General features: G+C 38.2%; 1 pseudogene; it reads right to left on the bottom strand.

Moving 5' to 3' along the window:
• Positions 1–3,330: 3,330 nt before the first annotated feature.
• LOC143409939 (transcription factor BTF3 pseudogene) lies at positions 3,331–3,872 on the bottom strand (annotated as a pseudogene).
• Positions 3,873–17,756: the final 13,884 nt, after the last annotated feature.

Genomic DNA, 17,756 nt, shown 5'->3' on the forward strand with positions numbered 1-17,756 from the left:
TCATCAAAGGCAACACTTCCTTTAGTGTTTTTAGATACTTTCTCCTCCCTTCTCTTCAAAAAGTTTTACATCAATAATTAACCTTTCTTGCTCCTGCCTTGTCAATTTTTCTTTTCTATTGGGTCATCTCCATTTGTATATATAAACGTGGTCTGGTCTCTATCTTACATAACCTGTCTTTGTACTACCCCCATTTCTCTGTTCCCCTGCAGGGCAAAAGTTGCTAGATTTGTTTGGGGTTTTTTATTTGTTTTTGTTTTGTTTGTGTGTGTGGTGGTGGTGGTGTTTGGGTTTTGTTCTGTTGTGTTTTATGGTTGTTTTGTTGTTGTTGTCTTGTACTGGACATTGAATCCAAGGGTGCTTAACCACTGTGCCACATCCCCAGCACCATCAGCCCACCTTTTTTTCCCCCTAGTTGTAGATGGACAGAATGCTTTTATTTTATTTGTTTATTTTTACATGGTGCTGAGGACCAAACCCAGTGCCTCATGCATGCTAGGGAAGTGCTCTGCCATTGAGCTACAGCCCCAGCCTACCTTTTTTAAAATTTTGAGACAGGGTCTTGCTAAGTTGCTTAGGCTTGGCTAAATTTCTGAGACTGGCTTTGAACTTGCAATCCTCCGAAATCACTCGGATTACAGGCAGGCACGACCTTGTCTGGCTTTTCTCTATCAAGAGGATATTTACAATTCCTACCTCATGGTTTTTCCTAAACCCATTCCAATTGGGCCACCACCTCCATCAATATCCTAAGATTGTTTTTATGACATAACCAGACCTCTGTTTCCAAAGCTAATGATAAATGTTTCTGTTCTTCTATTCCAGCTAAAGTAGCAAGTGAAAGAATTGCTTACTTCTTGAAACTTAGTAGCACATCAAACCATTGTTTCCTTCTTGAAACTTTCTTCTCTTGGCTTCTAAGGAGACTATGCTATCCTGGTTTTCTTCCTGCCTCATTGACTGACCACCCTTTCTCATTTTCCTTTGCTGATTTCTTTCCAGCCAGATCTCAAATTGTTGGAAGTGCCCCCAGGACCTTTTTCTGGGCCCCTTTCTTCACCTATACACTCCATGTAGAACCATGGTTCTAAAGACTATCTGCTGAAGATTCCTCAAATTTATGTTCCAGTCCTCAACTTTACCTTGCATCACAGACAACTGCATACTTGATAGTTCCACAGAGATTCTAACATGTACTTCAACTTAAAATAAACAAAACAGGGCTGAGGCTGTGGCTCAGCGGTAGTGCACTTGCCTGGAATGTGTGAGACACTGGGTTTGATCCTCAGCACCATATATAAGTAAATAAAAAAATAAAGATCTATTTACAACTGAAAAAATATTTTTTAAAAAATCATTAAAATAGCCAAAACAAACTCTTGATTATTTTTCCCCATATCTCTTCCTTTCTCAGTCTTTCTTTCATCCCTAAATCACATCACCATCTACTACATTCCTTTTCTTTTGATTTTGGCAAAAGAAATTCTTTTTCTGCCAGCTACTGTCTTGATTTTTTTTTTTTTTTTTTTTTTTTTTTTTAGTTGTAGGTGGACACAATACCTTTATTTTATTTTATTTTTTTAATGTGGTCTCAAGGATTGAATTCAGTGCCTTATATGTGCTATGTGAGCGCTCTACCACTTAGCTACAACCACAGCCCTATCATGATCTTTTAAAAAGTATAAATCAGGTCAGATAATTCACTTCCCCCGTGACTTTCTATCACATTTAAAATAATATGCAGGTCTGGGTATATGACTCAATGGGAGAGTGCCTGCCTAGCATATGCAAAGTTTGATCCCCAGCACCCTAAAAAATAAAATAATATCAAACTCCTTGTGAACATCTATATCATCTACTTGGCCCTTAAATGTTTGTCCAACACCATCTCACAACACTTCCCTGTCCCATTACCTTTTTGACCTTTCTGTTCCTCTCACATTCAAAGCTATTATGAGCCTTAAGGTTTTTTCCTTACAATGATCTCCTCATCCCCAGAATCATTACAAGAATGGATTATTCTGGCTATTCAGATCTTTTAGAAATTAGGAGACTTTCCTAACCATCCCATCTAAAGTAACCACTCAATATCTTTCTATCACATTACTTCATTTTAATTCTTTACAGAGAGCTTCCTACTATCTGTGTTTTGTTTTTGTTTTTGTTTGTTTTTGGTTTGATTTGTTTACAGAAGAACTTAAAATATTTATTAATCCTTAGTACAAGCATGTGAGATACATATTATTTCCACTCTATAAGTAGGAAAATGGAAGAGTTTTTTTTGTTATTTTTTAAAATTTATTTTTTATTCTAATTTGTTATACATGAGAGCAGAATGCATTTCAATTCATAGTACATATATAGAGCATAATTTTTCATGTCTCTGGTTATACACAAAGTAGAGTCACACCATTCATGTCTTCATACATGTACTTGGAGTAATGATGTCCATTTCATTCCACCATCTTTCCTACCCCTTTACCCTCTATTATCCCCTCCCTTCCCTTTGCCCTATCTAAATTTGCTCCATTTCTCCAATGCTCCCCCGCCCATTCCATTAGGGATCAGCATCCTCTTATAAGAGAAAACATTTAGGATTTGATTTTTTGGGATTTGCTTACTTTGCTTAGCATAATATTTTCCAAGTCCATCCAATTACCTGAAAATGTCATGATTTTATTCTCTTTTAATGCTGAGTAATATTCCATTGTAATATTATAATTATTAGTAGTAATTAATTATTATATTATTAGTAATATTCCATTCCACATTTTCTTTATCCATTCATCTACTGAAGGGCACCTAGATTGGTTCCATATTTTAGCTATTGTGATTTGTGTTTCTATAAACATTGATGTGGCTGCATCATTGTAGTATACTGTAGTCCTTTGGGTATAAAACAAGGAGTGGGACAGCTGGGTCAAATGGTGATTCCATTCCAAGTTTTCCTAGGAATCTCCATACTGCTTTCCACATTGGTTGCCTCTCTGGTGTTTTTTATTGTCTGTCTTTCCCAATTAGAATATAAGCTCCTTGAGAACAGGGAACTTGCCTTGTTCATTGTGGTATATGCTGAGCCTAGGACAAAGAATTATTAATTGATGAATTACTTACCAAGAAATGCATTTTTTTTTTGACTAGGCAAAGAACTTTATTAACTTTTGTTTCAAACTTTATTCCCAGGCTTCTTCAGCTTAATTAGCTGCAAAGAATAAATTGTGTATAAGCAAAAACTTAAAAGAGCTGCAGTGTCCAAGGGGCTTGGGATTAAAAATAATAGAGATCTAGATTTTATCAGATCCATAAAAAAAATAATTTTTAAAAGCAGTCATAATATAAAATAGCAGCTCCCAGTAACTTCTTCAAGTTTCTCTTCTTCAGAAGTTGATCAGTTCAGTTTGCCTCATTCTTAGAAGCCTCATCAAAATTCTGCACAAGATCTGGAACTTCATCATTATCATCCTCTCCAGTAACAAGTGGTGCTTTTCCATCCACAGATTGTTTGGGCAGAGCTTCAGCCAGTCTCCTTAAACTAGTCAGACTGTACCAAGTTGGTTTGAGATGCTGGGTAGCATTTCTGTCAGCTGCTTTGTCTCAGCATGGCCTGTAATGGTGAAAGTGTTTGCTGCCAGAGACGCCTGAACTTTAGGGTTGTTAAAGTGGATCACTGTTCCTTGGTTTGTAAACATATTCACCTCTTCAATACCAGAGATACCGTTTACCCCTAACTTCTTTAAGGAGAACTGAAGTTTTTTATCATCTGCTGTAGCTGTTCTATGAACCACCTTCTTCTTTCTGCGAGCAGTTCCCACCGATGAGCACTTGTGTCTGCAGATTGGCGAGTTTTTCTGGTTCTTAATAGTTTCTTTCATGTTGTCAGAGCGGAAATGGGGCCGCACGGGAGACTAGGGTTGGCGCTCAGGGGGGTCTCAGGCAGACCAGCTAAGATTAAGCGCACACATGCGGGGGCGCAAGATGGCAGCTAGAGCTGCATAAAATTGATATGAGAAAAACCATGGAACTTTAATAAAGAAAAAAAATGTTGAGCAAATAGAAAATCATTCCATGTTCCTAGATTTAAAAAATTCAGTTTGTCTCAAATTCATAGTATTATAACCAAAATTCCATCTGGAATTCTTTTACATGACAAATTGATTCTCAAATCTATCTGGAAGGGGCCTAGCACAGTGCTACATGCCTATAATAACAGCAACTTTCAAGGCTAAGCCAAGAGTATTGAAAGTTTGAGGCCAGCATCAGCAACTTAGTGAGGCCCTTCTCAAAATAAAAATTAAAAAGGGGGACTGGGGATGTGGCTCAGCAGTAGCACACTTGCCTGGCATGTGTGGGGCACTGGGTTCCATTCTCAGTACCACATATAAATAAATAAAATAAAGGTCTATCAACAACGTGTGTGTGTGTGTGTGTGTGTGTGTGTACATTCCCAGCCCTTTAAAATTATATATATAATAATAAAGGGCTGGGAATGTAGCTTAGTGGTAAAGTACCCCTGGATTCATTCAATTACTACTATAAATAAGTCAATAAAATTTATCTGGAAGAGAAAATAAGACTAGCCAAGATGTTATTGAAAAACAAGGTAGTTTGTTGCCTTACAGATTTGAGAACATTATATAAAGTTGGCCTTGAGAGAGAAATGACCAAAATGGTTAACAGAATAGAACAGAGTCCATAAATGAATCAATGTACATATGTAAAGTATACATGATAAGAATGTAGCATTGCAAATAATTGGGGAAATAGCTGATTTATTCACTAACTGAGGTTAGGAGATATGTCTGCATTTAAATAAAATGGCATATGGATTAAAGAGCTAAAATTGGTGTGGGAGGCCAACCTTACGGGTGACTGAGTTACACTCTCCAGCTGGGTGCTGAGGCGCTCAGTCACAGAAATGAGTGTGCCTTGCTACAGCCCCATGGGTGAAGCTATGCTCACCTGTTCCTTTATAATATAACCCCTTGCCCTGTTTAGGATAGAATCTTCCATAGAAGTGCCTTGTGTGTGTCCCCTCCTCTTACTGTGCCCTTGGGTGTGGCCTACCCAGGTGTCAGTCAACCTGCTGACAGTGGACATCATGAAGATAGACTCAGCCCCCTGAAACCTGACCCCTTTCCTCATTTGAATAGCTTCTCCTCAGTAAAAGGGGTCAGCTCGTGCTCTCTCTCTCTCTTACTGTGGACCCTTAAGGTCAGAGGAGCCTTCACAGCAACCCCAAAGAAAAAGGTATTTGTGTCTCTTGTGTGGTTATTTCGTGCAGCCCAGTTAGCCCAGTTTAACTAGAGTGACCCCTGAGCCTTTTAGTCACGAGAGCAGAAACCTGGCAAATTGGGGCTGAGGCTGTAGCTCAGTGGCAGAAGGTTTGCCTAGCAAGTGTGAGGTCCTTAGCACCACATAAAAATAAACAAAGGCATACTGTCCATCTAAAAGTACAAAAAAAAAAAAAAAAAATTAAAATTAAAAAAAATAAAAAAATTAAGAGCTAAAATTAAGGGGGAAAAATACTTTAGTACACTAAGAAACAATGAGATATAGTTCACCTATCGGGTTAGCAAAAAAAAAAAAAAAAAAACTTAGGTTCAATAATATGCAGGCTGGGAAAGATGTAGCAGAGAAGTACTCTCATTAGTGGGAATATAATTTGATATTTCTATTTCAGTCCGTATCAACTGAAATTTGGACTACACATATCCTTGGACCTAGAAATCCCACTGTTTACCATGAAAGCACCTTTGCAAAAAGTGCATATACAAGGGCTTTCACTATTGTATTGTTTATAATAGTATATGAATATTTTTTTAAATACAACATGTGATAAAACATACTTAAAAACATCTTGGGGTTGGGAATGTAGCTCAGTGATAGAGTGCTCAACTAGCATGCACAAGGCCCTGGGATTGATCTCCAGCACCAAAAAAAAAAAAAAAAAAAAAAAAATGGCCTGCATAGTGGCCCATGCCTATCAGAGATTTGGGAGGCTGATTATAAGTTTAAGGCCAGCCTCAGCAATTTAGCAAGAATTCTGTCTCAGAATAAAATTTAAAAGGGCTGGCAGTGTAGATCAGTGGTAGAATGCCCTTATGCTCAATCCCCAGTGGCATTGCCAAAATAAAGGGGGGGGGGAACTCTTGAAACTTCCTATGTTGTATTTCCATGGGTTTTGTGCTTAATTTTTTTTTTTTTTTACTTTTGAGATCAATTAAATATGCATTCTGCATTATGTAGAATTATTTTGGCATGAAGTGAATTTGAATTTTTTTCAAATAAATATGTTTCCTGGTGTGTACTGGGAATTGAATTTAGGGGCACTTAACCCCAGCCCTGTGTGTGTGTGTGTTGTGTGTGTGTGTGTGTGTGTGTGTGTTGTGTGTTTGTGTGTGTGTGTGTGTGTGTGTGTGAGAGAGAGAGAGAGAGAGAGAGAGAGTTAGAGACAGAGTCTCACTGAATTGCTTAGCTCCTCAATAAATTGCTGAGGCTGGATTTGAACTCTGATCCTCCTGTCTCAGCCTCCTCAGCTGCTGGGATTACAGGTATGTACCACCACACCCCATGTTTCCCAATGTCTTTTATAGAACTATCCATTGACTAGTCATAATCCCTTTATTAGGTAACAAGATTTTCTTTATCTTTCAATCTTTCAGGGTTTACTATTCTCATCATTGATCTGTTGATTTGGGAATCCTGTCTTTCTTTTGAAAGCTTTGACTTGATAAATTGCTCCATCTTCTTCACCTTCCTGAACCAGCCATTTCTTACCTCCCAATGACCAAATTAGTTCCAATTCTCTTGCTCACTGTCCTCTCAGCTTCCTTTTCACAGCTTTCAGCACACACATATATTTGTATCTTAAACATTTTAACTAATAGTTCAATACACATTCATTTGCCAATCTTTTGATGTAAGGCCAAGACTTTAACTTTGGATGAGTCTACTGCTTGTAATTCAGCATCACTCTTTTTTTCCCATAAACCACATCAATAATCACATCAATAATTTTATTTTTTAACAAAGATCACCTCCTTTTTAAAAAAAAAAATTGGACACCTTTATTATTTTATTTTTTTATGTGGTGCTGAGGTTCGAACCCAATGCTTCACATGTGTTAGGCAACATTCTCAAACCGAGCCACAACCCCAGCCCCAGCTTTGGTTTCTTTAAAGTGGAATACGAACTTAAAACATAGACGAAGTGCTCTCAATAGAAAATCCTTCTGAGTTTTATGACTTCCCTACCATACTATCAGTCTTTTATAGGTAACCTTATTCAAATCTAATTGACAGCAGTTTTTTAAAACTAACTTGCCTTTATTAAGTCTTTCTAAAATATTCAATTTGGTTTTCATAAAAATAAGTTATTTTTCTTCCATTCATGTATTAAATATTCCAAACCTCTTTTTATGTAACATTTAATTAAGCATGTAATTAAAACAAGAACAACTGGAACAAACAAGTTTTTGAACAAGCAGTGACTCAACTTGTGGAGCAGTAGTGTGTGCATGTGTCTGAGAGTTGAAGTTTATTACCAATGGGTCAATATACACTGGGATTCAGTATCTTTTTTTTTTTTTTTTTTTTTTTAGAGGCAGTGGAAAGCATTGATTTATCAGGTACAGCAGTTAAGTGGTATATCATTGTATATATTGTTGGAGAGAGTTTCTATTGAATTACTCATGGATAAGTTTTAATGAAAAATGAAGTGAAAAAAATCCAAGGATTCACAGATAATGACTGAGACCATCTCTGTAATGAGAATCATATAGGTTACTTAGCCTACTTATATACAATTAATTTTAAAAAATCACATAAAGTCTGTTTCAGTACTCTAGTGGACATTTTGTTTTTTCCTTTCCAACATTCATTCAACTTTCCTTTAGTAAAACAACAATGATTTTCTTCTGGATAATCACTCCCTCCCTCATTCTCAAGTCAAGTGATTGGGTAGAATGTTCCCAGCCCTATCTTTAGGAGAGAGCTTAAACTGGATTAGGTCAGTCAACATATTCCATCTCCATGGCCTTAGTAATGAGTTCACCAATGAACTCAAAACTTAATCAGAAGCCAATGATACATGAGAACATTTGCTGCCACTTCTGAAACAGTTCAACTTCTCCCTAGTAATAGATCTACAGGAAGAGAAACTAATTCTCAGGACTTGGTGTTTTATGAATGTAAAATTGGGACTACAGCAGCCTTTCTGAGAAGAAACCAAAATGAAGATGAAGTTAACACTGAGAAGGTTAGGGAGCTAGTCCCTGATGACATTATTTGAACTTTGACAATCCCTAGATTTAACAACAGTCTTTTTGGTTTCTTCTTCTAAAGACATCAGTTTGCCTTGTATTTTTCTTCACTTGCAACACAAAGAATCTTTATTGCCACAGATAGAATCTGTTCCTCCTTGTTAAGGAGCTCGGACTGCCTGTTGATCTAGTTTGGTCTCTGAAATATCCTGCATTCTTCTGTGTTACAGTTTTGCTTTGATCCCATATAGTCTGTTCTGAGATTTGTGCTTCTTCATATTCTCTTCTAATATGTCCTAGTTTTTGCTCATGTACTAATCTAGCATTCAATTATTATATGTTGAAACTATTAATTTCTTTGTAGCAGAAAATAATTTTTTATGTGTTTATTGGTCTTCCATACCCAGAAATTCCTATTATCTCATGACCCTTCCCTTACTTGAAGACAGTTGTGTGTAAGCCCAGGAAAATGGTGTTAGAGGGGAAAAATGTTAAACATTCAGCTTTTTTTTCCCCCAAAAAACCTTGGTCTTGGTATGTAAAAATAACAATTCATCACAGCCAGTATTTTTGTACAATGAAAGTGATAAGGTTTTTACAAACCCACAGGAAGACATACAAGGATGTTCATTGCACTATTGTTTGAAATATTAAAAATTAGAAACATCATTCAGTAGTGGAGTAGATAAGAAAATTTGGCACATTTGTGTAATTCTGATTACTGTTGGAGGAAATGTTCTTTGAGGAATAGTTGATCGACATTGATTGATCCATCAACTATTCTTAACTGTTTTCTCCATTAGCTACCTTCTCTATAGGGACTGAAAAGGTTAACTACCCCTTTTTCCTAACCTCCATTGCATTTGGGCCTTTGGAAAATAATGATGTCTAAGATATAAATGGAATATTTCTGGGATTATCAAGATATATACACCTGGCACTGCTTTTCCTCTCTGCAAACAAACATGAATGACACACTGCTCTGGGTGGAAGAGATAGCAGCAGTTGTCAGTATGAACTTCTTCAATGATGGTGGGTTTCAGATCTACAAACACTGCCTAGGTACATGTTTGCCTGGGCCCATCTCAGGGAAGAAGGTATTGAAGAAGTCATCTCCTTCCACAATGATCTTGTCATTTGGCATCTGGCCATCAGGCTGGATGCCAAGTCAGGCAGGTAGAGCTCCGGGCAGGCATTAATCTGGACACCAGCTTGGCCAATGTGGGTGGAGTTCCATTCATGCATGATGCATGACACCAGATGAGGCAAGGGGATGGAAACAATCTCCCACTGACGGATTACCAAGGAGTCAGGGGAGAAGTGGAGCCATCTTATAAATTCTGTTTTCCTTTAAAATGTCTTTCTTTTGATTTTGATGCAATTGGAAATAATTTTTTAATTTATTTTTTATTGGTGCATTATAATTACACACAATAGTGTAATTCATTATGCCAGATGTGTATATTGGAAAGGAAATTATAAAATGTTTGTTTTGAGTCGATGTCTGAAAACAGAAGGCAAATAACTTACCTAGAACTTTGGTAAACCCACTGTAACAATCTTGCTTTGAGGGAAGAGTGCATCCCTAGACAGAAGTTAAGCAGTAGCTCTCCTTTCCTAGTACTTTATCTTGCTGGAAAGTCTTGAAGATGGTTGTCCTGTGTAGTCTATTATTTATTCAGGTTCTGAGTGGGCCATCTAGAGAGGATTTAAATGGTCCCGAGAATGCCTAGAAGTAGCAGGATTGAAAACAATACTTACTATGAAACAAGACATTCCTCTTAAAAGGAATACCGTGATTGCTAAACAAATCCTGTAATGGTAAAATACTCAAAGCACAAAGTATAGAAATATGGACACTCTGAATATCCATTTTAAATTATTGGCATGGCTTCCATCTCTGTGATTAGTGAGCAATGAACTTAGAGATCCTTGGAGTATAATCCTATCAGGCACATATGTTTTGACAAATGCTGCTAGGAACACACGATGCAAGCATAACACAAAACTCAGTGGGAAAAGTTTACAGAAGCAGGAGCAGAGTGCACACAGACACCCCCAAACTCACAACCTTTCATGATCCTCGGAGAGGGTAGCTTGGGCCAGGCACAGTTGGACATTTTACAAACCAAGGTCTAGGAAAGGAATCTGCCTAAACTTCTGTCTGTATTTATAGGCAAATTCAGAGGAAGTGGAACACTAATCAACCAGTTTTCTGGTTGCAAGGTTGGCCATGACATTCTGTAGCTGGTGCTGAGCTACCTCTTTGCTAAGCTATTCAGGGGGAGAGGGAATTGCTTTAGCATTCTAGCATTCCAGCAGATAAATGTTTTATCTCACCTCTTTTTATTCTTTCAGTGCTGGGAATGATCCCAGGGTTTCACACATGCTAGGCAAGTGCTCCACTACTGGTCTACACTCCCAATCCTCTTCTTGTTTCTTTCTTTCTTTCTTTGTACTAGGAATTGAAACCAGGGGCATATTACCTCTGAGTTACATCTGAGCTCTTTTTTTTTTTTTTTTTTTTGTACCAGGGACTGAACCCAGAGGCACTCAACCCCTGAAGCACATCCCCAGCTCTTTTTATTTATTTATTTTTTAAATTTTGAGACAGGGTCTCACTAAGTAGTTTAGGGCTTTGCTAAGTTGTTGAGGCTGGCCTCAAACTTGTGATTCTCCTATTTCAGTCACCTGAGTTGCTGGTAATTACAGGCATGTGCCACCATGCCTGGCAAAGCTGCCACCAGCTTGAATCTGCATTCTTGCTAAGACACTGATATTTCTTCTTTGGACTCCTATTTTCAGCCACAGTTCTCTACACTTCACAGTCACCACAGCATCTCCCTATGGCCCAAATCACATTATTCATCCCACTGCTTGACACCTGCTAGCCACACTCCCTGCCACCATCCACCTCAAGCATTTTATTTTATTTTATGTGGTAGTAAGGATTTAGCCCCAGGGTGCTTTACCACTGAGTCCCATCCCCAGCCCTTTTTATTTTGTAGTTTGGGACAGGGTCTCACTAAGTTGCTTAGGATCTCTCTAAGTTGCTGAGACTGGATTTGAACTTGAGATCCTCCTGCCTCAGCCTCCTGAGCCAGGGAGATTACAGGCATGTGCCACCACACCCAACTTATTTTTTTTTTTTTTAAGAGAAGGAAAATTTTATTTTGGCTCTTAGTTTCAGAGTTTTCAGTTCATAGTCAGCTCCAAGTCAGAAATATCCTGGTAGAACAGAATGGCAGAGGAAAGTGTCTAATCTCATGGCAGCTGGGAAGGAGTGAGATAGAGACTTTTTTTTTTTTTTTTTGGTGGTATTGGGGATTGAACCTGGGGCCTTATGCATGTGAAGCAAGCACTCTACCAACTGAACTATATCCCCAGCCTGAGATAGAGACTTTTTAATTTCTATTTTTTAATTTTGAGACAGGGCCTCACTAAGTTGTTGAGATTGACCCAACTGGTGATCCTCCTGCTTCAGCCTCCTTAGTTACTGGTATTACAGGCATGAGCCACAGTGCTCAGACCCTCCCCTCATTTCTAAAAGTGGAATTTAAATTGAAGACAATGGTTAGAAAGGACTGGACCATTTAAGGAGGCAGATACCATTGAAAAGTATTGCTAATGATTGGAATGCTGGGAATTATATTAGGAATAAAATATGCACTATGAGGACAATGTTACATCTATAGAAAGGGTCATTTCTGAGGTGATATTCAGGGTATTCTCGGAATGCTTGGTCACCAACATCTTTGGGACCCAGAGATTCCCAGGTTAATCCTTGAGCCAAGAAAAGATATCCTAAGAGTGGACCAAAACATGTGTCATATGGAACTGCCTCAGAACTATTATTTCCATTGACCAGATTTTAGTCACATGCCCACACCTAAATTATAGAAGGCCGAGAAATGAATTCTTTTTTCTGAGAGGACTGTGTGCTCAGATAAAAACTCCATTACAACAGAAGACTATTAGCAGTCTATGCCAAACCCCTCAAGGCAGTATAAGTAAAAAAGGATTTGTTAGCCAGGTGTGGTGGGACACACTTGTAATCCCAGCTATTCAGTAGGCTGAGGCAGGAGGATCATAAATTGAAGGTCAGCTTGGATGACTTAGAAAGACCAAATCTCAAAATAAAAGGGTAGAGCAACCCTGGGTTCAATCCCCAGTATAAAAAATAAAATCAAAATAAAGATTTGTTATATAGATGGCATATTTTAGAACCAGAGGACAGGAACTCTAGAAATAAGCCCTATTGAGGCCTAATAAAGACCTTGAACAGGGAGTTTTCAAAAAACAAGGAATTTGTTCTCCTTATCTTTCTAGGAGAATAAAAGGTCTCAAGTATGTCTTTCTCCGCCAAGTAGGCCTTTACTTGCTCATCAGCATACATTCATTTAGCAAATATTTACTGAGCATTTAATGTGACTAAGATTGTTCCAGGCACTAAGAATAGAGATGGAATCTAACAGACAAAAACACATGAGTTCTAAAGTCTACATGTCCTTTTAATTATAAGAACTCATCATGATTGGATTTTCTATTTCTATTTCTTAATTCTAGTTCTTCAATAAGAGAAAGCAGAGGTTGTTCAAACTCCTGCTGTTTCAAGTTGAAGCTGTTCGACCTCCTGATCCAGTATCAGCAGAGGGCGCAACTGAGCGTGCCACACATTGCAATTTTGGACCCCAGCCAGATTTCTCTACTTCTATGTTCCAGGTTCCTCTCAGTTGTCCTGAGGTTTCAGGCTCAGATCTGAGAGTTGGAAACTATGGTGACAGTAGTGAGATGATAGCTGCCATGTCAAATGTGAAGAAAGTAAAATCAGCATCCAGTGGGAAAACCAAAGTAGAAAACCAAACAGAGCTAGATACCATGTTGCACCCATGTAATACCAGGGACATGGGAGGTTGAGGCGGGAAGTTGCAAGTTCAAGGCCAGTCTCAGCAATTTAACAAAGCCGTAAGCAATTCAGCAAGACCCTGTCTCAAAAATAAAATAAAAAGAGCCAAGAATGTAGCTCTATACACCTGTAATCCCAGAGACTCTGGAGGTTGAAGCAGCAGGATCTCAGGTTCAAGGTCAGCCTCAGTAATTTAGCACAACTCTCAGCAATTTAGGAGAACCTGTTTCAAAATTTAAAAAAGAAAAGAAAACCACATAGTTGGAACTGTCAAACTGTCAATCTGAAGAGAACCAGTAGAAGGACACAAAATAACAGCAGACAATATGAATTATCAAGTTTGGAATGTGTATTATGACTAAATCCAGAGGAAGGACAGCTGTTAGAACTGGTTGATGCAGGTTGCTTTGGATTGTGGCACAGTAGTAGAGCATTTGCCTAGCATGTGTGAGGCACTGGGTTCGATTCTCAGCACTGCATATGAGTAAATAAAGATGAACCAACTACTAAATATATATATATATAAAAGAACTTTTATATATATATATAAAAGAACTGGTTGATGCAGAAGTTCAGTGACCATCTCTTTCTTCATCCAGACCTACTTATAGCAATCAAAGTTATGTGCTTCATCATGTGTTGGGAAAGAAAGAAGAGCTTCCCATAGTTCTTTTTCAGGCAAAGAACTTTCTGAGAAGTCTTTATCAAGCCTCTCTTAGTGTTTGCCAGAACTGGGTCACATTGGACTTTTACAGTGCTGGGGATAGAATCTCAGGCTTTGTTCCTACTAGGCAAGTGCTCAACTATGAGCTACACCACCAGCCCACCCAGGTAATTCTCAACTATGGGCAAGTTCTCCCGCAAAGGATCATTTGGTAATATCTGGAGACTTTTTTTTTTTTTTTTTTTTTTTTTTTTGTCACACTGGGATAGAGGGAGTGCTACTGGCATCTAATACGTTGCTAAACATCCTAGGATACACAGGAAAGCTCTCACAAGAAAGAGTAGAGAGTGACAAGGTTGGGGAACTATTTTAGACAAGTGGGCCTACTGCCCTCCAGCTACCAGGTTATCCTCCTGCCTCAGCCTCCCAAGTAACTTTATTGTTTGTTTGTTTATTTATTTATTTATTTATTTTGGGGGGTACTGGGGATTGAACTCAGGGGCACTCAGCCACTGAGCCACATTCCCAGCCCTATGTGGTATTTTATTTATAGACAGGTTCTCACTGAGTTTCTTAGCGCCTTTTCTTAACTCCCAGGTTAGCAGTGGGAGTGGTGAATTCCAGAGGAAGATGATTATGTGTGGTCAGAGAGGTGGAAAAAAAATAGAAAAGGATGTATTGTTTGGAAGTCAAAGGAGGATTTTAATTAAGAAGCAAACATGGTTGACAATGTCAAGTGCTGTGGGGAGGGCAAGTAAGTTCATCACTGAAAAATCATCCATTGAATTTATCCACAAAAGTTACTCATTACTGAGTAACTCCAAGAAATTCCAGTGGATGGTAGGGATAAATTAGATTGAGAGGGATTGAGGAGTGAGTGAAGTAATATCAGAGGCTGACTCTGAACATAGTATACTCAAGTCATTTCAGAAGCTTATCTGTGAATAGGAGAGAGAGAAATGGCTAAAGGGTGAAGAGAATGTTTTGAAAGAATATTGGGAATTGAATGCCTTCCCAGACCTTCTTATTTTATTTAATCTCCATATTTTTATTGGTGCATTATACTTGTGAATATGGTGGGATGCATTGTTACATACTTGTACCTGCACACAACACAACAATATAATTTGGCCACTATTTCCTCTTTCCCCCAGCATTTCCCTTTCCCTCCTCTCCTCCCTCCCCAGGTCCCTTTACTCTAAGCTATTGATGTCCTTTGATTTTCATGAGATTTCCCCCTACCCCCATCCCCTGTCACTTTTCTTTTTCTTTTTAAAATTTTCATTTTGAGAGAGGATCTTGCTAAGTTTTCCAGGCTGGCCACCTTGAACTTGCTATCCTCCTGCCTTAACCTCCCAAGTAACTTTATTGGTTTTTAAAAAACATTTATTTATTTATTTATTTGGGAGGTACTGGGGATTGAACTCAGGGGCACTCAGCCACTGAGCCACATTCCCAGCCCTATGTGGTATTTTATTTATAGACAGGTTCTCACTGAGTTTCTTAGCGCCTTGATGTTGCTGAGGCTGGCTTTGAACTCGCAATCCTCCTGCCTCAGCCTTCTGAGCTGCTGGGATTACAGGTGTATGCTAGCACACCCAGCCAAGGAACTTTATTTTTTGAGACAGGGTCTCACTAAGTTGCCCAGTTTGGTCTCAAACTCCTAGCTCAAGTGATCCTCGTGCCTCAGCCTTCAGTAGCTAGGACTTCAATCACATACCACTACATCCCACTCCAAGATCTACATTTCTAACAAGCTCCTAGGTCATGCTACTGTTACTGGTCTGTGGGACCCCCTTTGAATATAAAGATTCAGAATAGTAGTTCTCAAACTTTAGTGTGCCTGAGAATCACTCAGTGTGCATGTTGATAAGAGATTGCTGGGCCCCACTCAGAGTTTCTTTCAGTAAGTCTGGGATGAGGCATAAGAATATTTATTTCTAGATCTGGGCATGGTGGCACACACCTGTAATCCCAGTGGCTCAAGAGGCTAAGGCTTGAGAATCTTCAAGACGGGCCTCACAAGGACAAGCACAATTTAGCAAGACTCTGTCTAAAAAAAAAAAAAAAAAAAAATGCTGAGGATTAAAATAAAGCCTCGGTAGTTAAGTGTCCCTGTGTTCAATTCCTGCATACCAGAGGGGAAAAAAAATTATGCCTAACAATCTTCAGCTGCTGCCAATGCTGTTCATCCAATCTTCAGCTGCTGCCAATGGTGTTCATCCAGGTAACACACTGGAAGAACCACTGATTTAGAGTATATATGAAGAAGATCTCTTTAGGAGAGTGCTGTCACTGAGAAGGTAAGGAAGGAGGGCAAAGGCAAGGATGATAGGGTAGGGAAGTATAAACATTTGGTGAAGGTTCATTGCCCTCCAGTTAGCTTATAACACCACACAGAAAGCCAATTTGTTTTGTTATTTATTAAAAGAATATTTTGCAATTAATTTATTCCAGACAAGTTGTGTTGCAGTTATTAAAATTTTCCTATGGATGGCAACAAGTAACAACTTCTTGGAAATTTCCAATCCAGTACTTTGGTGTAGACATTTGGGAATTTAATTTTTTTTTTCATGGTACTGGGGATGGAAGCCAGAGCCTGGCACATACTGAGCAAGTGCTCTACCTCTGAAGTACATTCATATCCCCACAATTAATTTTAAAAAGCAGACTGGGGACTGGGGTTGTGGTTCAGTGGCAGAGCATTTGCCTAGCATGTGTGAAGCACTGGGGTTGATCCTTAGCACCACATAAAAATAAGCAAATAAAGTCATGTTGTTGATTTACAACAACATGTATGCTACTGGGAATTGAAAAAGCAGACTGACCGATGTGATTCTGCAATCTGTATTTGGGGTAAAAATGGGAGTTCATAACCCACTTGAATCTAATGTATGAAATATGATATGTCAAGAGCTTTGTAATGTTTTGAACAACCAATAAAAAAGAAAGAAAGAAAGAAAGAAAGAAAGAAAGAAAGAAAGAAAGAAAGAAAGAAAGAAAGCGAGCAGACTGGTATAGAATTTATGACTCTGGTATAGTGGTTTTGCCTTTATTATTTATTTGTTTGTTTGTTTGTTTTTGCTGTTGTTCTTGCTGGGAATTAAACCCAGGACCTTGTGCATGCTAGGCAAGCTTTTCTATCACTATGCTATACCCTCTCAACAAATGGGATAATGTTTAAGGGGTTTTAACACAGTGCTTATTACATTAGTATCTCACCAAGAAGTCAATTTTTCTCTGTGAGATTTTCTCAAAAGTCTTGTAACAGAATTGGATAAAATCAACTTTACAGCCACATCTGCCCTCAGCCATAATTCAAGGTGAACATTTGTGTGAAATTATCAAAAAATAATATCATTAACTATTGCAATAGTTAACATTATTGGCCATTTCTGTGCACATGGCTTTATTTTAAGGACTTTACCTGTATGAATTCAGTGGATTTCACTGAATTAAGAAAGAGATGGATGCTATCACTATCCCCATTTTATACTCATCTCCCAGTATAGGCCATATATATATACACATATATACACATATACACACACATATATATGCACACACATACATACACTATATATATATACACTATACTATATATTATATATTTTACATATATATATTATATATAGATAATTTTAAAATTTTCCTATGGATGGCAACAAGTAACAACTTCTTGGAAATATATATATATATATATATATATATATATATATATACACATACACATACACACACACACACATACACACACACTCACACACCATATAGTCAGGGCTCTGAGTAGGCATCAAATAACTGGGTCAGAGGAGGTGACAGTCATTTAGTATAAGTGAATCTTGGTATCAGGAAAAGCTCTTTCTATTCTCACTCAGATTCTAAAAAGATGACCTAGTGGTTAACCATTTGGGTTGGGCACCAAT

Source organism: Callospermophilus lateralis, chromosome 11 (assembly GCF_048772815.1).
Source record: "Callospermophilus lateralis isolate mCalLat2 chromosome 11, mCalLat2.hap1, whole genome shotgun sequence".
NCBI classification, from domain to species: domain Eukaryota; kingdom Metazoa; phylum Chordata; class Mammalia; order Rodentia; family Sciuridae; genus Callospermophilus; species Callospermophilus lateralis.